We start from the raw sequence: 23,539 nt of genomic DNA, 5'->3' as shown, positions 1-23,539 counted from the left end.
TGACATTTCCAGGCATTTCAAAAGAGGCATCAGTAAATGCCATCAGGTGATTAAAGACTGTCACAAAATGTGGCCCCCGCTTTCATAACGGTGTGCGACATGGAATCCATTTCAGGACATCATCGGGAAGGAGCAGTGCCAGATTAAGCTAGTGCGGGGCCTGCAGAATATGTTACAAAGGGGCCCTAAATTAAAAAAAAAACACACAAATATTAAAACACATTTTTAACTTGCGTTGGAAAGTAATGGTATTTTTTCACTTGCTATACTCCAGATAATACGACAAATCGCTAACCTTAAACACACAATCGTTCATAAAAGTTGAAGGCAGTATAGTACTATAGGAATAGAGTAAGTGCAGAATCACTGCACCGTGGGGCCCTTGAAAGTGCGGGACCCGTAGCATATGTAGCTACTTTTGCTACTAGGAAAATACGGCACTGGGAAGGAGTTCAGGAGTCCCCATCAGTGGAAGCAAGGCATGAAAATGTAAAGGCATAACAAGCCCTCGCGAAACAGGTACCTCAATGTAAATATCTCTCCAAGCTGCTTTCAGTACAAATTAATCTAGATGAACCCTGTCTCTCTTTTTTGTTTTGTTACGGCTTGGTTTGCACCCACACTCATGACATCGGGAACGAGTCAAATGATGAAAGGTGCGAGGATATCAACATCAAACTCGAATGTGAGAAATGGCAATAGAAACTGGTGGCAAGTCCTACGATATTGAATTAACCCTTTTTGTACAAAACCCATTGCCTTCTAATATTTTCAATTTTGCAGGCCTGCGGTGCCTGCAGTGTCGTTTCAAAATGAATAATGGTGCAGTAATTTAAACAAGGCACTCTTGTATTTAAAATCTGCCTGGCAGGAAAAGAGTGTAGTGGGGTTGGAGGGATGGGGTGGGGGCTAGGGGAGAAAGTCATAAGTGACATTATGAAGGAAAATATTTATTGTTTCAACAATCCAAACTAGCCTCAATACATCTTTTTGACAGATGACGCAAAAACGAAATCACTTCTGAACAAATAGTTTTCAAGCCGAAGGCAATGGTGCAATTTATTTAAACAAAATGTAACAGTGCTCATTCCACAGACCAGTCAATGGCAACACCTTCCTTGCCAACGACAAATATAATACACACCCTGTGGTCGCGAAGGTACTACAATTAGTACAAAATAAATATGTAAACTGGAACGCGCAAAATGTAAAGATGGACCATAACAATGAATTACCACGTTACATTCGGAACAAACCGGAAAACCTTATACTGTATATATAAAACTGCTATCACGTTGTGTCCAGATCAATAATGAAATTGCTTTCTTATTGTGTAGAAGGAAACAAATAGGCGAGAATTGCAGTCTCGCCAATTACAACACGAGTAGCTGTTGAACGCGTTCCAGCAGAGAAGGCTACTTTATTAATGCATGGGCAAATTATAATGCTCAGCCCCTTAAGAAATGCAAATCATCTCAATGACGCGTTTCATAGATGAACAGTCATTACGCAGTGTTGACATGCGGAATAAAATTATTTAGATGTGACTGTAGTTAAATTGGGAGTGCATGTGGAAGACATGGAGCTGACCTTTCAAGCAATGATCCACATTGCAAATAAATCTCACGGAATTTCAGCATGCGAAAACATGTTTTCGCATGCGTAAATTTCCCACTTTTTAATTTTGTACATGAATGTCTGCAAGCAGATGGAGAATGCTTTAATATTTATTGAAATCTTTATACATTTTCCAGACTACCAGGACAGAACCACTTCATGCAAATGACAGCGCAAGAAAATAACCTTTGTTCCTGTATTCAATTTCACAGGTATGTGTTAAGGCCTTGTTTACAGATTTTGCGTGCGGTACGTTTTATATGCATCCTGTTGAAAGCTTCAGTCGATTCCTCTGAATATGATGAATGTCCTCTCGTATAAGCAAATGTCCTTTACTCATTGTATCACAGATGGGGGGCGTTGGTTTAAGAGTATTATTATCGGTGTACCATAATGGAAGTATTATGATTATTCATATGGGATTACCAAATGATATATTTTAAATATAATATTTACGTAGGGCCCTTATTCACTGAACACAGGAATTTGTATATGGCTTTTCACAGAAGGCTCTGGCTATGAGGGTGATGAAAATAAAAAAATGCCAACAAAGTAATTTCCCCTTAACTCGAGTCGCACAAAACGAGAACCTTGCAGAAACTTTGCCAAAGCCTGCCTATCATCTCAGGTGTGCTGGGTATGTTTAATGGGGTGTTACAAACGCTTACCTAACCACCTGTGTGTTCACAAGCTTGCTAAGACAATAATAGCAAGAGCTGCTAGCTCGCCAATGCGGCAACTTGCATTTCGCTGTTTAGACAAAAGATGAGAAAGCCCACCTGCCCGTGAACGCACGGTGCTATTGGATTCCCTGAGATTATTTATACACAATGGTAGGCAGTGACAAAGTCCCCTGGCTCACTTCACACTAACATGTGGTACAGTGCATTGTACACGCACGGTTACGCGCTTTTCCACAACTTACGTAAACACCTCGCCGCAGCAGAAACCGTGTGGGCTCCTGAGCATGGCGATTCAAATAAATCAACCACGAGGTTTGCACGATTAATGCTTACTTAGCAGGGTCCGTAATCAAGAATATGGCAGCAGCTTGAGTTCTGTCAATTTAAAACCAGACGTGTTTACTGACAATCCATACCCGGAGTACGCACACAGATATAGTTTTACAGGCGATGCATTCCATACAATTTGCAATGCGCCATTGAAATGTGTGGTTCCTTTAATGCATTTTAATCCATTATTCAACACTGACAAACCCACAAAGTAATTCCCTGTCTTGAAAGGATGCAACTTTTGTTATCCAAACCACTATGGGCTCCCACGATACGATTCGTACACGTTGCATCCAATAGTGACTAATGTTGGAACAAAACCGGAAAAAATTATGATCATCTGTACACGATGAGAACATTAAATTAGAAATGTTTCACAGTTGGGGAGGACATTGCCGAATTGTGGCGCAATTCACCAGGGTAGTCTACTTAATCATTGTAGAAGATGGCAAATGTCACATTTGTCACCCGTAAAATAATTGTGAATGGTTGCAGCAAGCTCAAGGAACCCAATCTGGATACGTTATTACATTCACTGAATGCACAGGTAGGAGGCCAACCGCTGCCATACCCCATTCGAGATCATTCACATTCAGTAGCACCTTTTTAAAATGTGCACCATCTAAAGTGCCAAAGAAGGTCGGTGCTCTTCCTTGCCAATATTTACAGCAAGTCGGGGGGGGAGGGGGGTTGTTACTGCCGCTAACCCTGAGCCAAAGTCCTCGCGGCCCGGCTTCTGGGTGCGTTTGCACAGCGTCTCCATCTAGAGGTGAAACAGCAGCCACACCTTTTGCAAATAAATCTTTGTCTTGGATTTATCCAAAAAACGATAGCCACAGACCACACCGCGCACGCAACAATAATATTACTACGTACAAAAAATACTAATAAATTAGGACTGTTTGAAAGTCCATCACCTTTAAAGGTGCCGTCACCAGAAACACATTTGAAAATCAAGGTAACATATAAACACTGCAAGTACAAAGAAAATATTACTCTTAAATGTCATATTTTTTCAACTAAGTTTTTTTTTTATTAATCATTTATGAAATAATTTGTATACAAAGAAAAACAAATACAGCAACAAACCTATTCTTAAACCAGTAAATGTGACTACTTTTCATCACAGAAATATTTGTGCACACAAAGGGCTGCACACTTGTGTTCATCAATACACGTGGCACTAGGCCTCAGGATGAACTAGATAATTGTCGAGTTCTCCACGTGCATCACGCGCGCTCCAAATCCGGAGTTATGACGCTGCCTCAGTGTCCAACCGACTCCTCCTCTTGCTGGGGCTGTCAGAGTACTCTGTGTTATCGAAGGGCAGGTGGTGAATCCTCAGGACATGCTTTTTGAGGTTCACCCTCTGCGTTGCTCCGTATGGGCAGTAACTGCACCGAAAGGACTTCTCGCCTGGAACACAAGGCGTCCGCCACTGAGCACACCAACGCAATTCCATCATTTATCTCTCACCACGTTGTCTCTACACATATATATCGAGATGTTTGCAGACCCCAGGCCCAAAAAGGCTCAAAATACCAAGTGGCCAGCAACAAACAACATAAAAACGATATAAAAAAAATTCTGAAAAATACCAGAGGTACTTAAGTGTTGGACTGAATGTGAAGCCCCCATCATTATGCACTCCTGCTTCTTCTTCTGATGGCTGTGCAACTATAATCTTACTATGAGGTGGTGGAGCCACATCATCCGCATACATGCAATGAATTATGGCCTAATGACCTGTCATAGAACGAGTACATGTGGGTGCAAGTTATGCTTTAGTACACTGAAAAGGAAAGAACAGTGATACAAATTAGTTGGTCCTCACATTTAACAACATATTCGCAGAACTAACCGACTTGTTGGAATTAAATACTACTCAATCTTGATTTGAAGCTTTCATGACTGCAGGAATCCATCTTCACCTGAATACGGTTGCTTGTGTGGCGATCGAAACGTCATGATCTATTATTATTTTTGTACCTACGTGACTTTACCGAAAGAACCAAAGAGTATAATACTCATCATCAATTTACTCATCATCAGGGAAAACCTATTCTCATAATACTCATCAGTTAATATTATTTTCTACTCCAACACAGAGATTGCTACTAGGGACACTTTAACATCAATAGTGATTCACCCCTATCTGAGAGTTACGTTTCCGATACTAATAACTCTAATGAAAGTAAATGCATTGTTACTTTAAGGAATACAGGATGGAAGGCCTGCCCCACATGGTGCGAGCCATGTGTGGGGTTTCTTGGACATACTTCACCACGCTGGTCAGTGAGGGTTAGTGGGGGGGGGGGGTCAAGGACTGTGTCAGATTTCGCCCCAACTGGACATCTGTGAAAAAGATCTTTATCGCTCGTCGGATTCCTCAAGTATAAAATAAATATTCTGATTCACTCCACCCATGTTAGCAATGAGCGGGAATCCCGACTCAGGTCGCCAGGTACACAATGCAGCGGGCTAAACCACAGCACCACATGGAATTACAAGTGAGTGACAGTTAAAAAGTTTGCCCTATAAATGCAGCCTCCTATTAAATGTCCACGTTGATGCTCGGACTGTGAGCTGCTTCCAGAATACACAGCATTTTAATGTTGCTTTCATGCTATTTGGCCAAGAGCACAACAATGAGTTTCTTTTTTTTCTATTTTGGAACATTCCATTCAGTCATGAGCAGGAATGTGCGAGTTGTCCGTCTCGAGTGTAACTCATCACTGAACATTGCTCCATTCGGCCGCTAAGGCTTTGCCTTCATTCATCACATAATTGTAACTGATATTCCAAAGCCCGTAACAATGCGGCGGTAGGAAGAGGAATTGTCTCATGGTAAATCAATCTTTAGCATGGCGACGTTAAAATATTATTTAAGTCAAATCTACTTTATATCACACTCGTTTCATTGAAATCAAGCTCGCGGAAAAACACGACATCTGAAGGCATGCGCAACTGGATACGGGAAGAACATTTCGATGAGGGTTTCAATTTGCAAAGAGCATTGTGCGTATATCAAGAGTGAAAGAGGTGAGGGCGTGGTGAGGTGAGGGAAGTGAATCTGCCAGTTAATCAGAGGCTACATTCAAATGCGAGTCCCAGGGGTTAGAGGAGGTTAAAAAATGTAGGTTCATTCGTTCGGTGCTTTATGGAGCCAATTGAGAAGAATTTGTTTAAATTACTTTAACTTTATGCTGCCATGGTGTGATGGTTAGCATAGTGGACTTGCAATCCAGAGGTCGCTGCTTTGATCTCCCGGTATGGCAATTGAGATGGGATAGCTTCTTAAATCCTGACTTCCCAGACCCTCCCCACCCCTCCCAGCTTCTCTTTACCCAGCAGTATAAATTGGTATACCAGCTAGTCGTTCGGTAGTTCACATATGGTGAGTGATGCGAGCAAGCAATTTCAGGGCTACAACTCGACCCTTACACAACCTGTAACTTTATATTTGTCTCGATGCAGACTTTCAGATACAAAAAAGCCACGATATTAAAGCACATTTTCCCCATTGCGGTAGTGTCCTGAGTGGCCCAAACTTTTCAATTTGGGCTGTGCCTGAGGAGCGCTATTTTGGCTCTGTCCGCCGAGTGGACCAGCAAGTGCTTTTCAGCAAGGCCCGCACAGCCAGGACGTGTGACTGGCGCCAAAACAAGCAAAAGGCTGAGCCACAAATCACTGTCTCCAATTTCCTTCCTGTTCAGGACACCCTGGTCGCTGCAGCAGCTGCTGCATTTGAACCAGGTCACACACTGCCAGGACCTATCACACCCACTCTACCTGGGAGGCAGGGTTGTGTGTGTGGGTAATGTTTTCAGAAACGCACACAAACACACCCTTTCTTGCTCCTCAGTCATGTCCGTCAATGTCGCTGACCCTCTTTATGCATTAAAACTAACATTAACATATAATTCTAGATTTGAAGCTTTCGTGACTGCAAGGATTCATACTCTTTGTTTTTTTCGGTAAAGTCACGTAGGTAAAATAAAACAATTAAATCACGACGTTTCGGAGGCAACACAAGCTTCCGTCTTCAGGTGGAGATTGCTTGATGCAGCGATCTTGCTCTGACTGTTCCACCTGAAGACGGAAGCTTGTGTTGCCTCCGAAACGTCGTGATTTAATTGTTTTATTGTATTTTACCTACGTGACTTTACCGAAAAAAACAAAGAGTATTAACATATAAACATTAAAAGTTCTGCTACGTGTCTAATGTCGTAAGTACCCAACTTAAGATAGGTAATTTGGCCAAATGATTACAAAGCGTGCGGTTACATGTGTACCGTTACCTACTTTATTTACATGTGTTATGCATTCAACGAGGACATAAATATACAGGGGCTTTTCATACTTTGTGTCAACACATCAGCTCAAAATCCCATTTCCTGTTTAAAAAAAAAAGGTCCCGCTCCGCTCCGATGTGTCTGCTCAGTTCTGGAAAATCTGACATTTGGGATGAGGCGCTAATCCTGCCCTCACACAGCTTGGTGTGTGTCCAGACCGCCGGCGACGCCGCCCGCTTGACGCAGTGATGGCACGTAAAGCAGACGTTCCGCCAGGAATGCCAGGATGCCCCCACAACACAATCACCCACTCCTTAATCTCCAGTGCAGATCCCGCCTCCGCTCCCACCCCAAAATACACACACACACAAATACCCCCAGCCGCCCATAATACACACAAACACACACAATTCCCCCCGCCCTGCTCCCATCCCATAATACACACAAACACACACACAAAAATACCCCAGCTGCCCATAATAGACACAAACACACACAAATACCCCCACCCTGCTCCCATCCCATAATACACACACACATAAATACCCCCAGCTGCCCATAATACACACAAACACACACACAAAAATACCCCAGCTGCCCATAATAGACACACACACACACACGCCCATAATACACACAAACACACACAATTCCCCCCGCCCTGCTCCCATCCCATAATACACACAAACACACACACAAAAATACCCCAGCTGCCCATAATAGACACAAACACACACAAATACCCCACCCTGCTCCCATCCCATAATACACACACACATAAATACCCCCAGCTGCCCATAATACACACAAACACACACACAAAAATACCCCAGCTGCCCATAATAGACACACACACACACACGCCCATAATACACACAAACACACACAATTCCCCCCGCCCTGCTCCCATCCCATAATACACACAAACACACACACAAAAATACCCCAGCTGCCCATAATAGACACAAACACACACAAATACCCCACCCTGCTCCCATCCCATAATACACACACATAAATACCCCCAGCTGCCCATAATACACACAAACACACACACAAAAATACCCCAGCTGCCCATAATAGACACACACACACACAAATACCCCCAGCCGCCCATAATACACACAAACACACTTTGCCCCCCCACCCCTCCAACCAGTCAAGCCCTCCCTACATTTCAGCCAACACTGTTACCCGGAGCCCGCATAGACGCCCTCTTTGAAAGTGCAGCTAAATTCCTTCACTTTACAAGTGGTCTGCGATGCGGTCATCCTCTGATTACATAACACTGTAACGGTGTTAAAGCGACTGCTTAAAGAGTAATGCTGCCTGGTAGTTGTGAATAATAGAGCATGTGGGCTTTGGAGGAGGATGCTCTGTTGTAGGGAGAAGTGGTGGGGGGTAGCTTTTGCAAAAGAAACCCCTATGGGTGTGTGTGTGTGCGTGCGTGTGTGGGCGCTCGCACACACACACACACACGCGTGTGTTTAGAGACCCACTCCTGGGTTCAACTTGGTACCTGTCCAATCCAAAAACATTACAGACATAAGCCACTGTAAGCCGCATCTGCACAGATTAAAAGTGTTATTCCTGCCACTGCACACTCCATCACCATTAAAGTATAACATGCGAGTTTGAACTTCTGGAAGCTGGGGAGGATGCGGGGCGGGTTTGGTTACACCGGTATGTGCCGCTTGTCTCTTTTCTCCAACATTGCCAGGCACTTAAACGACTCTACTGCATGCGGCACCATTGAGTATTTACTTTTATGGTTCAATTTCACTGTAGATGAAGGCAAGATGTCTCGAACTGTGTGGGACATTGCAGTATCGTTTACGTCGTCCGAGGTGACTTTCGCTGCTACGTTTGCGAACCGCGCCCAAGTATTGTAATGCAACTCAATCGTGGGGGGGGCTCACTTGTCCGCGTGGTGACGTTAAAGATCCCATGCCGATATCTTCCCGTGGAAGGCCACGGTGTGCCAAAAATGTGGCCATATGAAGCTCAATTTATATTAAAAGTAATATATTCCCAGTGTATAAAAGGTTCCCCCTTAAGTGAAAGCTATACGATGGAGTATTCTTCATCTTAATGCATGAAATTTCATAAATATGTGATTAAATAAAATGTAAGCTATGATTACAAAGTGTTGTCCACGATTTTTAATGAGACATTCACATTTTTGTTTTGCCACGTTGCGAAAACGTGTTCGCTCTGGATCAGGCTGTACATTTTTAAGGCCATCAATATTGAGTTTACCGCTTGTGCACATTTTAACTATTAATTTGCTGTAATTATATGCCTGGTCACCCGAAACAGCTGACTTGGGGCTACAAAAACGCCTTACGGCAGCATTCAAGTAGCCGGCCCCTCTCTCTTGCCGCTCATCTCTCCATAAACACCCAGCGCTGATCCCTACCACTCTCTTTCATTGCAGCGGATATTTATCTAGCCCCAGGATGATTTATCTTACACGGAGAGGCATGAAATTTCGGCAAGGAATAATGGGTGACTCAGGGAAAATAAGTTTCATTTATCAACAACAATGCACTAATGTAAGTAATATTTCACAATTACAGCAGACACGAGTAGGGGAGGGGCAATCAATCTCTCTTACAGCCAGTGACTGCCACGTCGCCAGATAGCAGGCAGCGGGCCTGACTCCTGTGGGGACAGGAGGCGCTCTGAAAGCGGTCACATGACGCGCCCGGGTGCCGGCCACCGGTTAAGCAGCTGGGCCGCAAGACGGCACTTTCAAGCGCTGACGTCCACCCCCCCCCCACTCTGCCCATTGGGCAAGATGCACGGCCCTAACTGTCCAGCAATGCGGTGGCAACTGTGGCTACATTATTTTATTCATGAAAGCGTTCCCCGCGTCCGGCAATTCGTATCGGCGGGGGGTGGCAGGGGGGGGAGGTGCAAATGCGCCAAAACGACGACGCTCTGTAAAGCGGATGTCCAGTGCCGGCATCTGTACAAATAGTTTAATCCGGTTTTGTTGAGACGTGCAGGGGGCGTAAAGCCTGTTTAGTGTTCACGTGCCAAAAGTAATGTGCGAGTTAAGCAGGTGAAAGTTAATCTGTGCTCAAAATTCTATTTCGTATTTTTTACACTGCAGTAATGCCTTTCTTTTTTAAAATAATGAAATTCACTGCAGCACGATTTGCTCTTCCCGTGCAACCACCTTATTATTGTTGCCAAAGTGATCAGGATCATTCTGTGCACTCGACCGCTTACATTACAAATACCGAGGTGCAGGGGCTCACCCCATTTTACATGAGGCATTTTCAATTTAAATTTCAATTTAATCTAAATGGGGCAGAACTTTATAAGTAAGGCAGGGTTAGAGCTAGGGTTGCTCGTGTTACAGACGAAATAAACCTTCTGTTTCAATGTCAAGTTACTGATCGTCGACAGCGAGAGGGCAAACAATCGCACGTATACACCCGCTGTATTTTAAGTGATGCATATCCACCGCTAGCCTCAGCTCCTTCCACAGCTACACCCACCCCACGTGCATTATAAAAGCAAGTGCTTAGCAATGTACTGCGCTAAAGCAAACAGGCAGGGCGGCTGACTGTGGTAACATCCTCCACACGGATGCAAAAAAAAAATATCGTCCAAAAGGGAGGGACGTGTTAAAAAAAATGGAATTCTTGTTTATGCGCATACAGTAGATTGTATAACGATAGTGTTAGCTCAGGCGTATGCTACGCTGACGGTATTCATAAACAAGTCATATCTGATGCGAGTGACCTTTTTTTTCAAGCTTTGTATAATGATACCATTGTCGATTATACATCCACGTCATCCTGCGCCCGTAATTTACCCTGGAAAATTATAAATAAGCTCTCGAGATTACCTTTTGCACTTAAAACAATAACGCATGATTTGTAAACATATGGTATTTGCCAGTAGGGTGAACTAAACAGTCACAACAATGAATTCTTGTTCATCGCATGCCTGAGTATACCGTGAGCTATACAGGAAAACTGTTGGAAAATATGTGGCCTATATAATGTAAATTAATTTAGCTGCCGATAACACAATCAAGTGACCCCCCATTTTTGTCTGTCCCTGAAGGCAACATAATAATTCAGTATGCAAGTAAATTTGGTTAGGCGTGTTACAAACATTGGCAAAAGTCCACTCTGCTCATTAAATTGAAAAGAAATGTTAATTTAAAAGTTAATAGTTACAAACCTCTCGTGACACACGAAAAAAGTTAAAACTATTCCAGGCAGTAAAGGTGTTAATTCAGTGTAGGGATCAACCAGTGCTCCTGAATGTCCAACTTTTCGACCAAAGAATGAAAATGTTTAATTAAAAGAACACGCTCACGCCATTTAATTACACCGCTGCGTATTACTATAGCAACCGTAAATGGACGACAGATAGGCTGTCGTCCATCCTCACATATATGATATGTGTTTTGTGTTTTTTTGTGCAAGGCCTTTTGAAAAGCCAAGACTCTACTATATCAACGAGAAGTATGTGACCATGTGCCATCACAAAGACCATTCTGTCAACTGTATGTTGCGTCTCCGTTGTTTTGCCGACACAATTTTATACAGACTACATTAAAAGCTCGGATGACGTATAAGTACTCCTGACAGATGGACTGGTAGACGTTGCAGACAGATATTTGGTGAGATAAAATTACAGACGGATAAGTCAAACAAGGATTAATGGCCAGTGGGGATAATATATAAGTTGAACAAATTTCACTGGACTTTATATTTTAACATGTAATAAAGGAGGTTAATGTAAATTCCATGAAGTAATAATCTACAGCCCTCTGTTCATCCACTGCTGATGACCATCTCACACAGTGTTGGTCGTGGGGGTTGTTTGACCATACTTCACCATGCTCCCTCGAACGGGTTGATGAAGGATGGGCCGAAAGAAGCAGTTCAGATACCGCTCGTCACTTTGATGCGAACTGTCGGTCGGGAATTAAATATCAGGATCGCCCGATTCAAAATGCAGTGCGCTAACCACTGCGCCGCCACTCCACCCAATGTTACGCGCATGTCATGACTGCTTTCAATCCACTAATCTCTTAAAACAAATGAACGTTCGTCTCCACAATGCACATTCAAGGAAATAGTTTCGCTCATAAACTACATATCTTAATTCGGAATAGCTTAATTTAACTTCAAAGACCACAGTGTGAGGAGACCCAGTTTTATGGCATAGAAGTATCAGTTATAGGATTGCTCAAGGTGCCTCGGGGTCAAGTATAATTAACATCATTTTCACGAGCGTACAAAGGGTACTGTTCCGGTTCGCTGCCTTCCTACCAAGGTGTAAGCCGCCTTAAAAAAAAATGATGGAATGTGTTATTGTGCCATCGTTTAGTATTGACTCTGAAACGCGTACAGGACACATTATCCTTAGCACGCTCGTGAAGTGGAAAAAAAAAGACAATTACGAATGACCGCCACGGTGTTCGCGACCTGCTCCATGCGCTTTCGCACACGCGGCGCGTTGGAGGCTAACCTGAGTGACTGTAGGAATGCCGATGCAGCTGTTGGGCTTGGCCGAACGCCACGCCACACTCTCCACACCTGTGCCTCTTTGGCTTAGGTTTGGCCCACCTGATTCCTAGAAACAATGGCAAATGATGAGTGTATTTAGGGGTTAGCGCCAGGATTATACAACGGTGCTATATTTCACAGACGGGTAGGGTCTACCCATAGGGGGCGATGTTGCCATGTGAGTTTACAATTTACTAATTTGCAAGTGGCTGTAACGAATTTCGCATAAAATATGTATTGCTCAGTTTTAATCGAAGAGTGCTATTTGCGTCATGCCATGAGTCTAAGTATCCACGTGGAACTCATGCAGAGCATTTCACCACGCTGTGAAGAGTAGTGCTCGTGGAAGGAGATATCATAGCACTGTTTCTGAAATCCCTGTGACCTTTCTATCCACTAGGGGGCATTGCACTTGAGAAGCCGGTTTAAATCATGGCCAGGTGGCTGAAATCCAGTTTAACCAAGGATCATTGCAGTTCCAGATCAGTTACATTGACCCTCTGAGCCACACAAGTCACCCATTGTAAGTATAAAATGTAGACGTTTTCAACAGTACGTACATGACTGCATTTGTGAAGGTATCCATTAAGTGCAGATAAAATGTATACAATGTATAAATGTAACGTGTGGGCATACTCGGACGTACTCAAAGGTGCCAGGTTCGGTTCATATGTCTTGGGGAGGCTCTGCTCCACACGGCACCAGCCTCTCGCTTCCGTGCAGTCCATTCTCTTGACGTCCGAAATCTGGCTGCTGCTGCAACTGCTTATGCTGCTATCGCTACAGCTCATGCTGTGGTCCGAGATATCTTTCATCTGTCCAACAGCAGAGTTCCAAGGCATGCATAGCTCTTTGCGCAGCGCTGATACGGCATCGTTTTCTCGCATCGCAGTTTTCGCACTGTCGGAATCACTTGTAGTAAAGGACGGATGAACTGTGTCCTCGATACGCAACTCCAGGCTCTCCCAGACGTCTCGGAGTACTTGCAGTGAAGTATCCACATTTTCCATTGGTTCTTGCTTAATGTACATTTGAGTCTCTGGCAAAACCGGACCTGGCTCCAACATGCTAGCATTACATTCAACTGGGTTTTCCAATTTGATGTGCTCTATTATTTGCTTTGCTACCACATCTATTCCAAAGTAATTTCTGTCTACCTCGAGCGCTTGCTGGAAGTCAATCAGCTGCACAAGGTCATTTTTTACATTTTTGTCTTCCATCTCAAATGCCAAATCTGTTTTTAAAAGATGCGTCTCGTGAAGACTCGCGGACGCTTGCACGGAGCTTACTATTGCCTGGCATGTTTTGCTTTGTCCACAGCGTTGCGCATATGGTTGAGCACGAGTTGAAAGATCCATTGGAGAATGTTGGATATACTTGGGTTCCATGTGATACAAAGGAAACTCAGTATTTTCACTGTAGTGACCTGTACGAGTGAAGAATGGCTCGTGTAATTCATTGTATTTGCTAGAAACATTATTGGATGTAGTTTGAATTGTTCCTAGTCTGCACTCCGAGCTCTCGTTCTTTGGAGTAATATCGGGGGGTCTGCTTGACATATGAGATTCAGATTGGGAGAGCTGACATTCGTGTGTTCGCACAACTGCAGGATTCCTTTGTTCAATGAGTGTACTGGCGCGTTGCATCAAGGACTTAACGGACAAATCCAGAGGTTCAAACTGGTCATGTTCTGCTATATTGCTCTTTGTAGCATCAGCGGATTTGGCAGCATCTGTTCTCCAAGTGGTCACGCATTGATCCGAGCGACTATTGGACGTGCAGTAAAACCCAGACTGCTCATTACTCGTTAAACTCATTTGGCTCAATTCCCCTGTGGCTCTGTTGAAAGATGTTAAACAGCCCTCTGGTCCATTGGCCTTTGTGTGACCTGAAGGATGAACCTGCATCAAGGCGCTTTTGCCAACAGACAGGGTTGAGCTATCAGTGTCAAACGTCAAGTAATTGCCCATGGGTACAGAAGTCATATTGGCCAAACAAGAGTTGATATTATCTTTCATATGGATGCTTGATTGCCGCAGTGCCGCTGCATCGGTAGGGATGTTCAATGTAATATTTTGCAAGGGTTTGGTCTCAACAGCTTGTCCAATAGCCAACTGCATCGTCACTGACTTTTTAGCTGGAAAAACAAAAAGAGAAAATTAATAGTGATATTTTACCATTCATACTTGAGCACGATCTTATTTTCATTGGCCTAAGAGAGAAAATATATATTATTAAACATTACATTTGACTGTGGCGAATTACATGACTTAAAATTCATTTACAGATACACATTTGTAACTTGGAACATTTTTTTCAAATTTTACAATATATAAGTTTGCATATCCTTTACCTGCAATGTTGAAAGGCAACAATTCCATGTATTATCAAACCAAATTAATACAACACTTATGGCATGGCAAAAACTGATTTAATAAAACAGAGCATTTTCAACAATGTTATTTTTAAAATGCCATATTAAATTTGAAGTAAAGTTGGTATATGCCATTACAAATAGCACTACGATATCCAATGTGAGAAAGTTTCTAATTTTTCTAAAAAAAAATTCCCAAATGTATAACAAAATAGTGCACACCTGCTGGAGAGATACTCTTCACAAATCCAAGTGGCTCTGTGTCTTCAGCTGGTACGGTGGGAACTTTAAATATCGTTGTAGTCTCCGAGCTACCAGGCGAGTGGTTAAGATCGCCATGCATGCACACATCACCACGCATGCCAACAAGGCCCTTCTTGCCTTTGTTGTGCACGCGAGAGTGAAGTATCATTTGACGGAACGTCTTGAAAACCTTTCCACAGTCTGGACACTCTTTGGGTCGCAGACATTCATTGGATGTGCCGCGCCTGTTCTGTTCCCGCAGGCTGACATCTACCTTTGAGGCATCTTGTGTAACCACAGTATTAATGGCTTTTTCAATAGCATCTGCACATACATCACCCACTGTACCAACTTGACTTTCATTGTTGTTCTGACAGGTTTTCTCAGTGACAGTCACCAAACAGGAGCCTTGGTTTTTACCTTCATCTCCCTTCCTTTTCTTACCACTTTGAGTCACTGTCAATGATGAGGAATCTGAGTCTTTGTTTTTACCCTTAAGCTTTGATTCGTTTGCATTGCCAATTATTTGCAATGACTCGCAAGACTGGGACGACGCCTCCTCCACATGTTGATATTGCCCCATTGGCTTAGTATTAAAGCTGGAATTTTGTATTCTAATTGGAGACAAAAAGGTGGTTTTGTCTTCATCCAAGTCCATGCGTTTTCTTCTGGATCTAGATCGCCATCTATTTTTCTTATTTTGCTGCAAGGACATCAAAACCTCAATGCTTGTAATAGGATCCAGAGCAGAGTATGGATTGTTCTTAATGATTGGGGAAACAGCTTCTCGATGCGTAACTAGGCCAACGCATTCAAGAAAATTGAGTTTTACATCATTTGTCTCAAATCCGCTAACTGATGTCAAAGTGTCATCATTTTTACAATGCGGTCTATCCAAGAACTGCGTGTGAAGACTTTCATGAGTTTTCAAGATTTCAATCGGACACAAAAATCCACACACTGAGCACATCTCATAGGGCAATGGTGTTATCAACACTGCGTTGGGAGGACTGCCATCCTTTACCATGGCAGGATACACTTTTTCAGCTGCAGCCCTTGAAGTGTATTTTTTCTCATGGGTCTTCATATGCATTCTGAGTGTCCAGGACTCCTTAAAGCGTCGAGTGCAGATGTTGCAGCTATGGTCAAAGGTTTTCTTGTGAGTTCTCATGTGGGATTTAAGGTACCACAACTGTTGGAAAGTTTTCCCACAGACTTCACAGGAAATGCTTGTTCTCGACCCAGCAGCTCCATCGTGGTCAGGTGGGGTCCAGATGGGCACAGGTGAAGCATGGTATTTCCCAATGTGTGCCTTCATTTCATGTGTGGTTATGGATGTAAATGTACAAAACGTGCATTGCTCAGGTGTGTGATAAACTTGGCAGTGGCATTTAAGCTCTCTCGCTCTTTTGAAACCAATTTTGCAAGTTTCACATTTGTACTTTGCATCAGCATTCAATACAGGTTGGATAAGAGGACTGACTTCATCACTCAGCGTCTTAACCATCCCACACAATTTCTTAGTTTTTTCAACGTCTTTCATCCAAGTGTAAGGTTCATTGCAATTTGACGTCTCCTCACGTAATGAATTTTCTATTTGACTCAGGTGACTCCCGGCCATCTGATACAGACAAAGCAGCGGGTTCATTTTTGGCAAGATTGGCCGCAGACACTGTGCTGATCCAGCAACGGCCGCGTTGCACGCAGGTGCGTCCTTTGCGCGAGGTAAGATTGTTTGGGACTGTGGTCCCTCACCAGCAGGACTCCATGAACCAAGGCTGCTGCCCATGTCGCCTGTGGCGAAGGCCATGCTTGCAGCACTACTTGCAGCTGTGTTGCTCTCACACATCTGAAACATAAGACAAAACGACATGCGCATTGCACCCCCGTGTCGCAATGTTACCATTCACAAAGCCACAAACGATGTGGTCGGTTGAATTTATACCAGGATAACTCTTATCCGGGGTAATATTGGGGACTAATATCTGAAGATACTATTATCCGTGACTTTACTCCGCATACACGGGGTACAAAATCATGCATAACGAGTGAATAAAAGGATGAATTTGCTGTGCAACTCCTGTTATCCGCCAAACAAAATCAGGGGTGATAGAAGTCTTTAAATAGCAATGTGTCTCCGTGTCTTGCCCTGTGTCTCCGTGTTTCCCTATCTCCGTTTCCGTGTGTGGGGAGCGGTAGTGCAACGGTAAGCATTGCTGATCTATGAACCCAGCAATCTGGGTTCGATTCCCGCTCACGGCCAACACCAGTGACGATTATCTGAACCGGTCCTGGGGCTCCCCTCGGTCGACTCAGCTTAAAATTAGTACCTGGTAATAGCCTTAATAATCTGCTCAGACTATACAGGGCATCTTTGTGTTTGTGTGTATACCAAGGCCGTAATTATAAAATAATTCGAATATGCTCAAAATGTCCCCCCCCCAATATATTACTATAAAATAGATTTCTGTTTATATGATTGTGGTTATGGTTGTACTTTATTAATCCCTAATCTCTGCCATTACATACAATGAAACAAGAAAAGGTAAAAAAGTAAAAACAGAGCAATGTAATACAATAACACTATTAGACATTATTGTTAAAAATAAATAAAAAGTCCATTCTATGTGTTAGTCAATTTTTTTTATATTTTAGGCAGGAAATTAGTTGTCAAATTTAGATATTTTTTCTATCCGGGGGAGGGACCCCCAAACCCCCTGGAAGATTTGGTTCCCCCCAATGTTGACTCCATGGACTACGGCCCTTGGTGTATACCCAACACATTTTATTCTGCTGTATGAAAATTAGCAGATATTTGAGCTGTATATGTAACCCTATTATTATTTTGCTCCGAGGGATTTTGGTCATGAAGCTGTCCCACACACGGACCCACCGCTGCTACCCACCACGCACATTCACGCCACCTCCACCAGTTTCCCACTCAACGCCCTCCCCTCTCACTCAAATCTCCTTGGCTTTAGCCCAGAGTTGCAAACAAGTTCTGTCTCATGGGAAATAAGTCATATTTAAAATACTTTTTTTTTAAAAACACGCTTTAATGAAATGTACCGTGCTAGTAATGAAAGAACTCCACGACTCCAGGAAGTGGTCCCGAAGTTTGCCACAACGTAAGGGACCGTGGCCAATTACAGTCAACGTCAGTGGACAATTAGACCCAAGCCGAAACATAACATATAAAAAATGAATGTTTAAAATACTTGTTTTGATTTCTTTTGATAGAATATGGTATTGTCATCAGTATCACATAAGCATACCGAGTTTGCAGTCGATACCACATTGGGAAGCGGGTTAAAATTGAGTTACAAGATTTGAGGCTACGACAACAACACAGACAGCGAGTTAAATAAAAGCGTGTAAAAGTAGAGGCCCCGCACTACACTGGCGTTTACAACACACAACTCCTGTCCAGCGGAAGATCCTGAAGAGAGAGAGTGGAAAGTCAGAGGAGCTGAAGTAAACCGAGAGGTCTGTGGGAAAACGAATCGTACAATTTTGCATAATCGGGAGCGCTGCGACCATAAAAAAGTGCGCTCGGATGTTCATTAAGCGACAATTATAGCTCAGGATCAAATATTGGGAGGTGCAAGCGGGCAGAAACAATGGTAATGCCGCAAAAAGCAGCCCGCTGGTCGTGTATTATTTTAGTATCGGGTTTTTTTTGACACACGTATAATTAGTGTAAACGTGCGCACGAACATAAATGTTCCAATCCCGACAGCGTGGTGAAGTTTGGTTAAACAACTCCCATGACCGGCAGAGTGTGGGAGAGGCCTCCATCAAACAGTGGAATGCCTAAGGGCTGCTAAATTACATCTTGATTAACGATGGAAGTTTCCCATGTAGGGTTAAGGCATTACCTTCGATTAGCACGGTTGGCTACGTACGGTGCGAAAGAAGTTCAACATACTCAAAAGTCTGTATAAATGTTGTCCATTTAGACGATACGGCATATATGTATATTTAATATTCTTGGTTCTTTCGGTAAAGTCACGTAGAAGGGAAACAACAAAACAATAAAATTCTCACGACGTTTCGACTGCAACACAAGCAATCACTGCAGTCACGAAAGCTTTAAATCAAAAATGTATATTTAATGTTAACGTGTTTGTATACTATACCCAACTGCATTGTCGCGTTAACACCTAAGAATAGTATTTCAAGAAGACATCTCAAGTTCAATATCGCCTTAAACACGGTAGTTCAAAACTGTAACACGCACAAACCGTTGCAACGAGTTATTAGTTATACAAAGTTATCCTCGTTTAACGACGTTATTTACTTACATCACTCAACTCACGGCACAATAAATAATCAATTAAATAGAGATATCAAATTAGGTGGTACGTACATTTAATGTTTTTTTTTAAACTGCAGCAGCAAGGGTGTTGCTTCGCTCAAGTCTTCGCCGCCTTCACGTCGTGAGATGCATTGACAAATGTCCATTGTAAAGCCACTCGATATATACTGCATTGTATACTGTACACCCCCCATGTGTCTGGCTGTTTCTACACGTGTCTTTGTGTGCGTCTCTCTGTGTGTCTATTCACATCCACCGTGTCTCTCTGTACGCGTGTCCCTACGAATGTGTATTCGTGTCTGCCTGGCATCTCCATCATTGGCGAGTGCCCGCCACTCCACGTGCTTTTGGCTACGGCGCGCATTGATTTTAGAAGGCAAAAACTAAAAATACATTTTGTAAAAATTATGGCGGATAACCCCGGAATTTGATACTTGTTTTTGTTTGTTTAACGAAAGATCGCGGACGATAGGAATCGCGGTGTGCTAGTAGGATCGCGGGGACGAGAGACCCTCATGGGTACGCGTGGCCACGTTGTTTCTAGTCGACTAAGCGATAGTTTATTTTAGTTTAGTTAGTTTATTTATTTTGGTATAGCCCTGTGAGCCATTCGGCTCTTGAATCGGGTGCAACCACAACAAACAAAAACACGAACAAGAAAAACATCTTAAAGTGACTATGTGTGACTGCAAATAGAAAATCCATGAAGAAAAAAACCCAGCAAAATATTCCTGAAAAAAGCACCGTACACCACCAACGCTGTGTGCAAAAAAATCCCAGTGGGATGCAAGTCAAACAACAACAACCACAAGAAAACTTAGATTAAGGCCATCAGTCTAACTCCGTACTACAACAAAACAAACATGTCCATACCAAAAAAACCGTTTTCGAAATCACCAAAAAATAAAGCCATAATTGCAACGTAACAGTGATCAATAAATAATAAACAACATAAATAGCATGTAACACCAAATCCTAGAGCCATAGCTGGCTGCATGAACTAGTGATTCCACAAGAACAGAAGCATCAGGATCATCACACAGCGACTAAACTTTGCAGTCTTCCCGTGAAAGTTATCAAACGCCGCCGACAAGTTTCCGCGTAAACGCCACGTGTGGGGCCCACACAACACTTGGCCAAAAAACAAAATCGTTGTGTCGGGCACAGTAGGATTGTGCAAAAAGTCCTCAAGTGTAACATTTATATCCGTACGAACATCCTCATGTAACCAACACACGGTGTATAATGCCGTAAAAAAACCTATGTGACATTTGAGTAAATATAACGCCGTTGATTATACATTCACAGACCGACTTTTATGGTACTATACGTTTGTGAAAAAAGCCATTAAATACTTTTAGCTTTTATTCGGTAAAGTCAAGTAGAAAATTTAAAATTAAATAATATAATAGAATACGACGTTTCGATTGCAACGCAAGCAATCGAAGCTCCAAATCAAACCTTTGCATAATCTGTTGCAGTGTAATCGTTTTGACTTTTGGGTTTGAGTCAGCACACGATGGGGGCAGGTTCGATCTCAATAGAATTCCTCCCCTAAAACATCATCACACCAAAGCGCATTGACCAGCGTGGTGAAGTATGGTTAAACAACTCACATGACGTGGAAGGAGGCCTCTATCAAACATTGGATTGATCAAAAGTTCCAAAATAACGTGAACGTGAATATAAGCTCAAGACCACGTACGTTAAGACATTTACAGTAGGTCAGCATTAACGTTGTCCGTTTAGACTTTAGAGTAATACATTTTGTACAACGTTCACGTTCATGCATTACATTTTTGAACACGCACAATTGTACAGTCGCATTTATGCTTAAAGCGAAGTGACTCTATGATATCACCAAGACGTAAAGTTACAAGCAACAGCCAGCAACTCAATCGCCGCACCTCCTCCGGTTGGCTACGTACGGTGCGAAAGAAGTCGAGCGCAGCAGCGACGTTAGACGACTACGTTAGACGACCACGTTAGACAACTACGTTAGACACGACGTTAGACAACGTTAGACGACGACAACGTGACACGAACACCCTCGCAACGACTTAGTCGGCGGTTTAGCCCACGTCGCCGCACGACGTCTAACAGACGTTCAGCGACACACACGTGAGTTCCAATGGGAGGCGGTACGTACGACGTTGATGGTGGCAAGGGCGTTGAGACTGTGTGCCGGCAGGAGCCGTGTCCACCTCTCTGTGTCTCTCTCCCTCCCAGGGTGGGGGGCTGGAGAAGTTCGCCTCTCCACTGGGGGGCACCCCCCCCCCCAAACTTCTTAGTTGCTGCCAGACGCGACGGGAGCGTGAGCCGACATCAGTAACCCCCCCGTGTCTACACCATCTTTGTGTGTCTCTCTGTGTGTGTCTCTGTGTCTTTGTGTGTCTCTGTCTTTGTGTGTCTCTGTGTCTTTGTGTGTCTACACCATCTTTGTGTGTGTCTGTCTGTGTGTGTCTCTGTCTTTGTGTGTCTCTGTGTCTTTGTGTGTCTACACCATCTTTGTGTGTGTCTGTCTGTGTGTGTCTCTGTCTTTGTGTGTCTCTGTGTCTTTGTGTGTCTACACCATCTGTGTGTGTCTGTCTTTGTGTGTGTCTCTGTCTTTGTGTGTCTCTGTGTCTTTGTGTGTCTCTGTCTTTGTGTGTGTCTGTCTTTGTGTGTGTCTCTGTCTTTGTGTGTGTCTCTGTCTTTGTGTGTGTCTGTGTCTTTGTGTGTGTGTCTGTCTTTGTGTGTGTCTCTGTCTTTGTGTGTCTCTGTCTTTGTGTGTCTGTTTTTGTGTGTGTCTCTGTCTCTGTGTGTCTCTGTCTTTGTGTGTCTCTGTGTCTTTGTGTGTGTTTCTGCGTCGTCTCGCGGTCAACGCAAATGCACTTGGCCGTGCATTTGCGTTGATGTCGGCGCATTGATTTGGTTTTCTTTTTTGTTAATTTTCTATCGCGGATCAACGCGGATTTTAGGAATGTTGCTGCTGGCAAAGCCAAAACCAATGGCGAGTTTTAGTGAAGCAGTTTCACGCATTACAGCAACCTAAGCCATTCAATATAAGTACTCTGCTGTGTATATACTCGATGAGTGTAGTAGTAGTACTCTATACTACTACTACAGTCGTGTATGTTAACACCGTAATGTGGTGGTGGTGGGGAGAGACTGGGACCTACGTGTCAGGTGAATGCCCTGGACGAGGTGGATGGTGTTGATTCAGGCCGTGCCATGGCAAAAAGTCTTCCAGCAATCCCGTCTGTCTCTCCCCCTCCCCCCTCCATTCAGAGCAGACCCAAATAATTATACATACATGCCAAAAAAAAGCACGTTAAAGCGTTCAGATTGTCACAATACCATTCTATATCACACCCACCACAATCTTTCATGTTACCACCCAAATAAGCGTTTTGTATACAAAACAACAATTCTTAAACTACCGCCGTTCCAATTGTACCAACGTGACACCTTTTCTCTCCGTGTTTTAAACACAAACAGCTGGCACCGACATCATGTTGGTGGCATCTCCTTTCCCGCATTCACAAGGGCCGTCTCCCCAACCCCCACCACGTAAGCCTGCAATAAATATAACTTCTTTACGAGGGTCCGTCAGAACGACGTTTTGAGAACCGACGACACTTATTTTGCCTCTTCCCGAAACGACAACATTGTTTTTGGTTACAAACGCAGTCGAGAAGAGTGTACAAATAAAAGCCACTCGCTTTCCTCCCGATATGAGGACTACACTGGAGCAATGCGTTTAACAAAACACAAAAAAAACAGATTGAAAACTAATTTCTTGACAACTGTGTTGAGTTTGGTGACCCTCCCCCGCGCCTACCCATTAGCACGGTTAGGCTACGTGCGGTGCGAAAGAAGTTCAACATGCATGCATAGAAGTGTACGCCGATGTAAATGATTTACCCCTTGAAGGGTCCAATTCTCATTGACATGGTTGGCAATTCCATTAATGAGTGCAAACCCGGAGAAACCCCACCTTGCATTTGGTGGGACAACGCAGCTCTGCACAGATAGATTCAATCTACACTCATTAAAGTTTTCCCTGCTTAAACAATGATCATCCCCCGTTATTTTTAAAGCCACAGTACTTTTGAGATGCATTAAGTGTACTTAAAGGTGTGTAATTTGTGCTATGA

The 23,539-nt window shown here is 43.3% G+C and overlaps 1 long non-coding RNA gene across 3 annotated transcripts; it reads right to left on the bottom strand.

Moving 5' to 3' along the window:
• Positions 1 to 1,032: 1,032 nt before the first annotated feature.
• LOC116945989 (uncharacterized) lies at positions 1,033 to 22,893 on the bottom strand. 3 transcript variants are annotated; one of them, XR_012945285.1, is made up of 5 exons: positions 21,550 to 22,893; positions 15,062 to 16,931; positions 13,112 to 14,602; positions 12,428 to 12,532; positions 1,033 to 4,046 (listed from the first exon to the last, which is right to left on the bottom strand). It is a non-coding gene; the product is annotated as an uncharacterized LOC116945989 (long non-coding RNA). The 3 variants fall into 3 exon arrangements; XR_012945286.1 differs by lacking the exon at positions 21,550 to 22,893 and adding an exon at positions 21,329 to 21,532; XR_012945284.1 differs by lacking the exon at positions 21,550 to 22,893 and adding an exon at positions 19,452 to 21,310.
• Between the last annotated feature and the right edge of the window lie 646 nt (positions 22,894 to 23,539).

This window comes from Petromyzon marinus, chromosome 25 (genome assembly GCF_048934315.1).
Source record: "Petromyzon marinus isolate PM22_M1 ecotype Great Lakes invasive population chromosome 25, UKy_Petmar_22M1.pri1.0, whole genome shotgun sequence".
NCBI lineage: Eukaryota > Metazoa > Chordata > Hyperoartia > Petromyzontiformes > Petromyzontidae > Petromyzon > Petromyzon marinus.
This window is presented reverse-complemented; position numbering and strand designations above follow the sequence as displayed.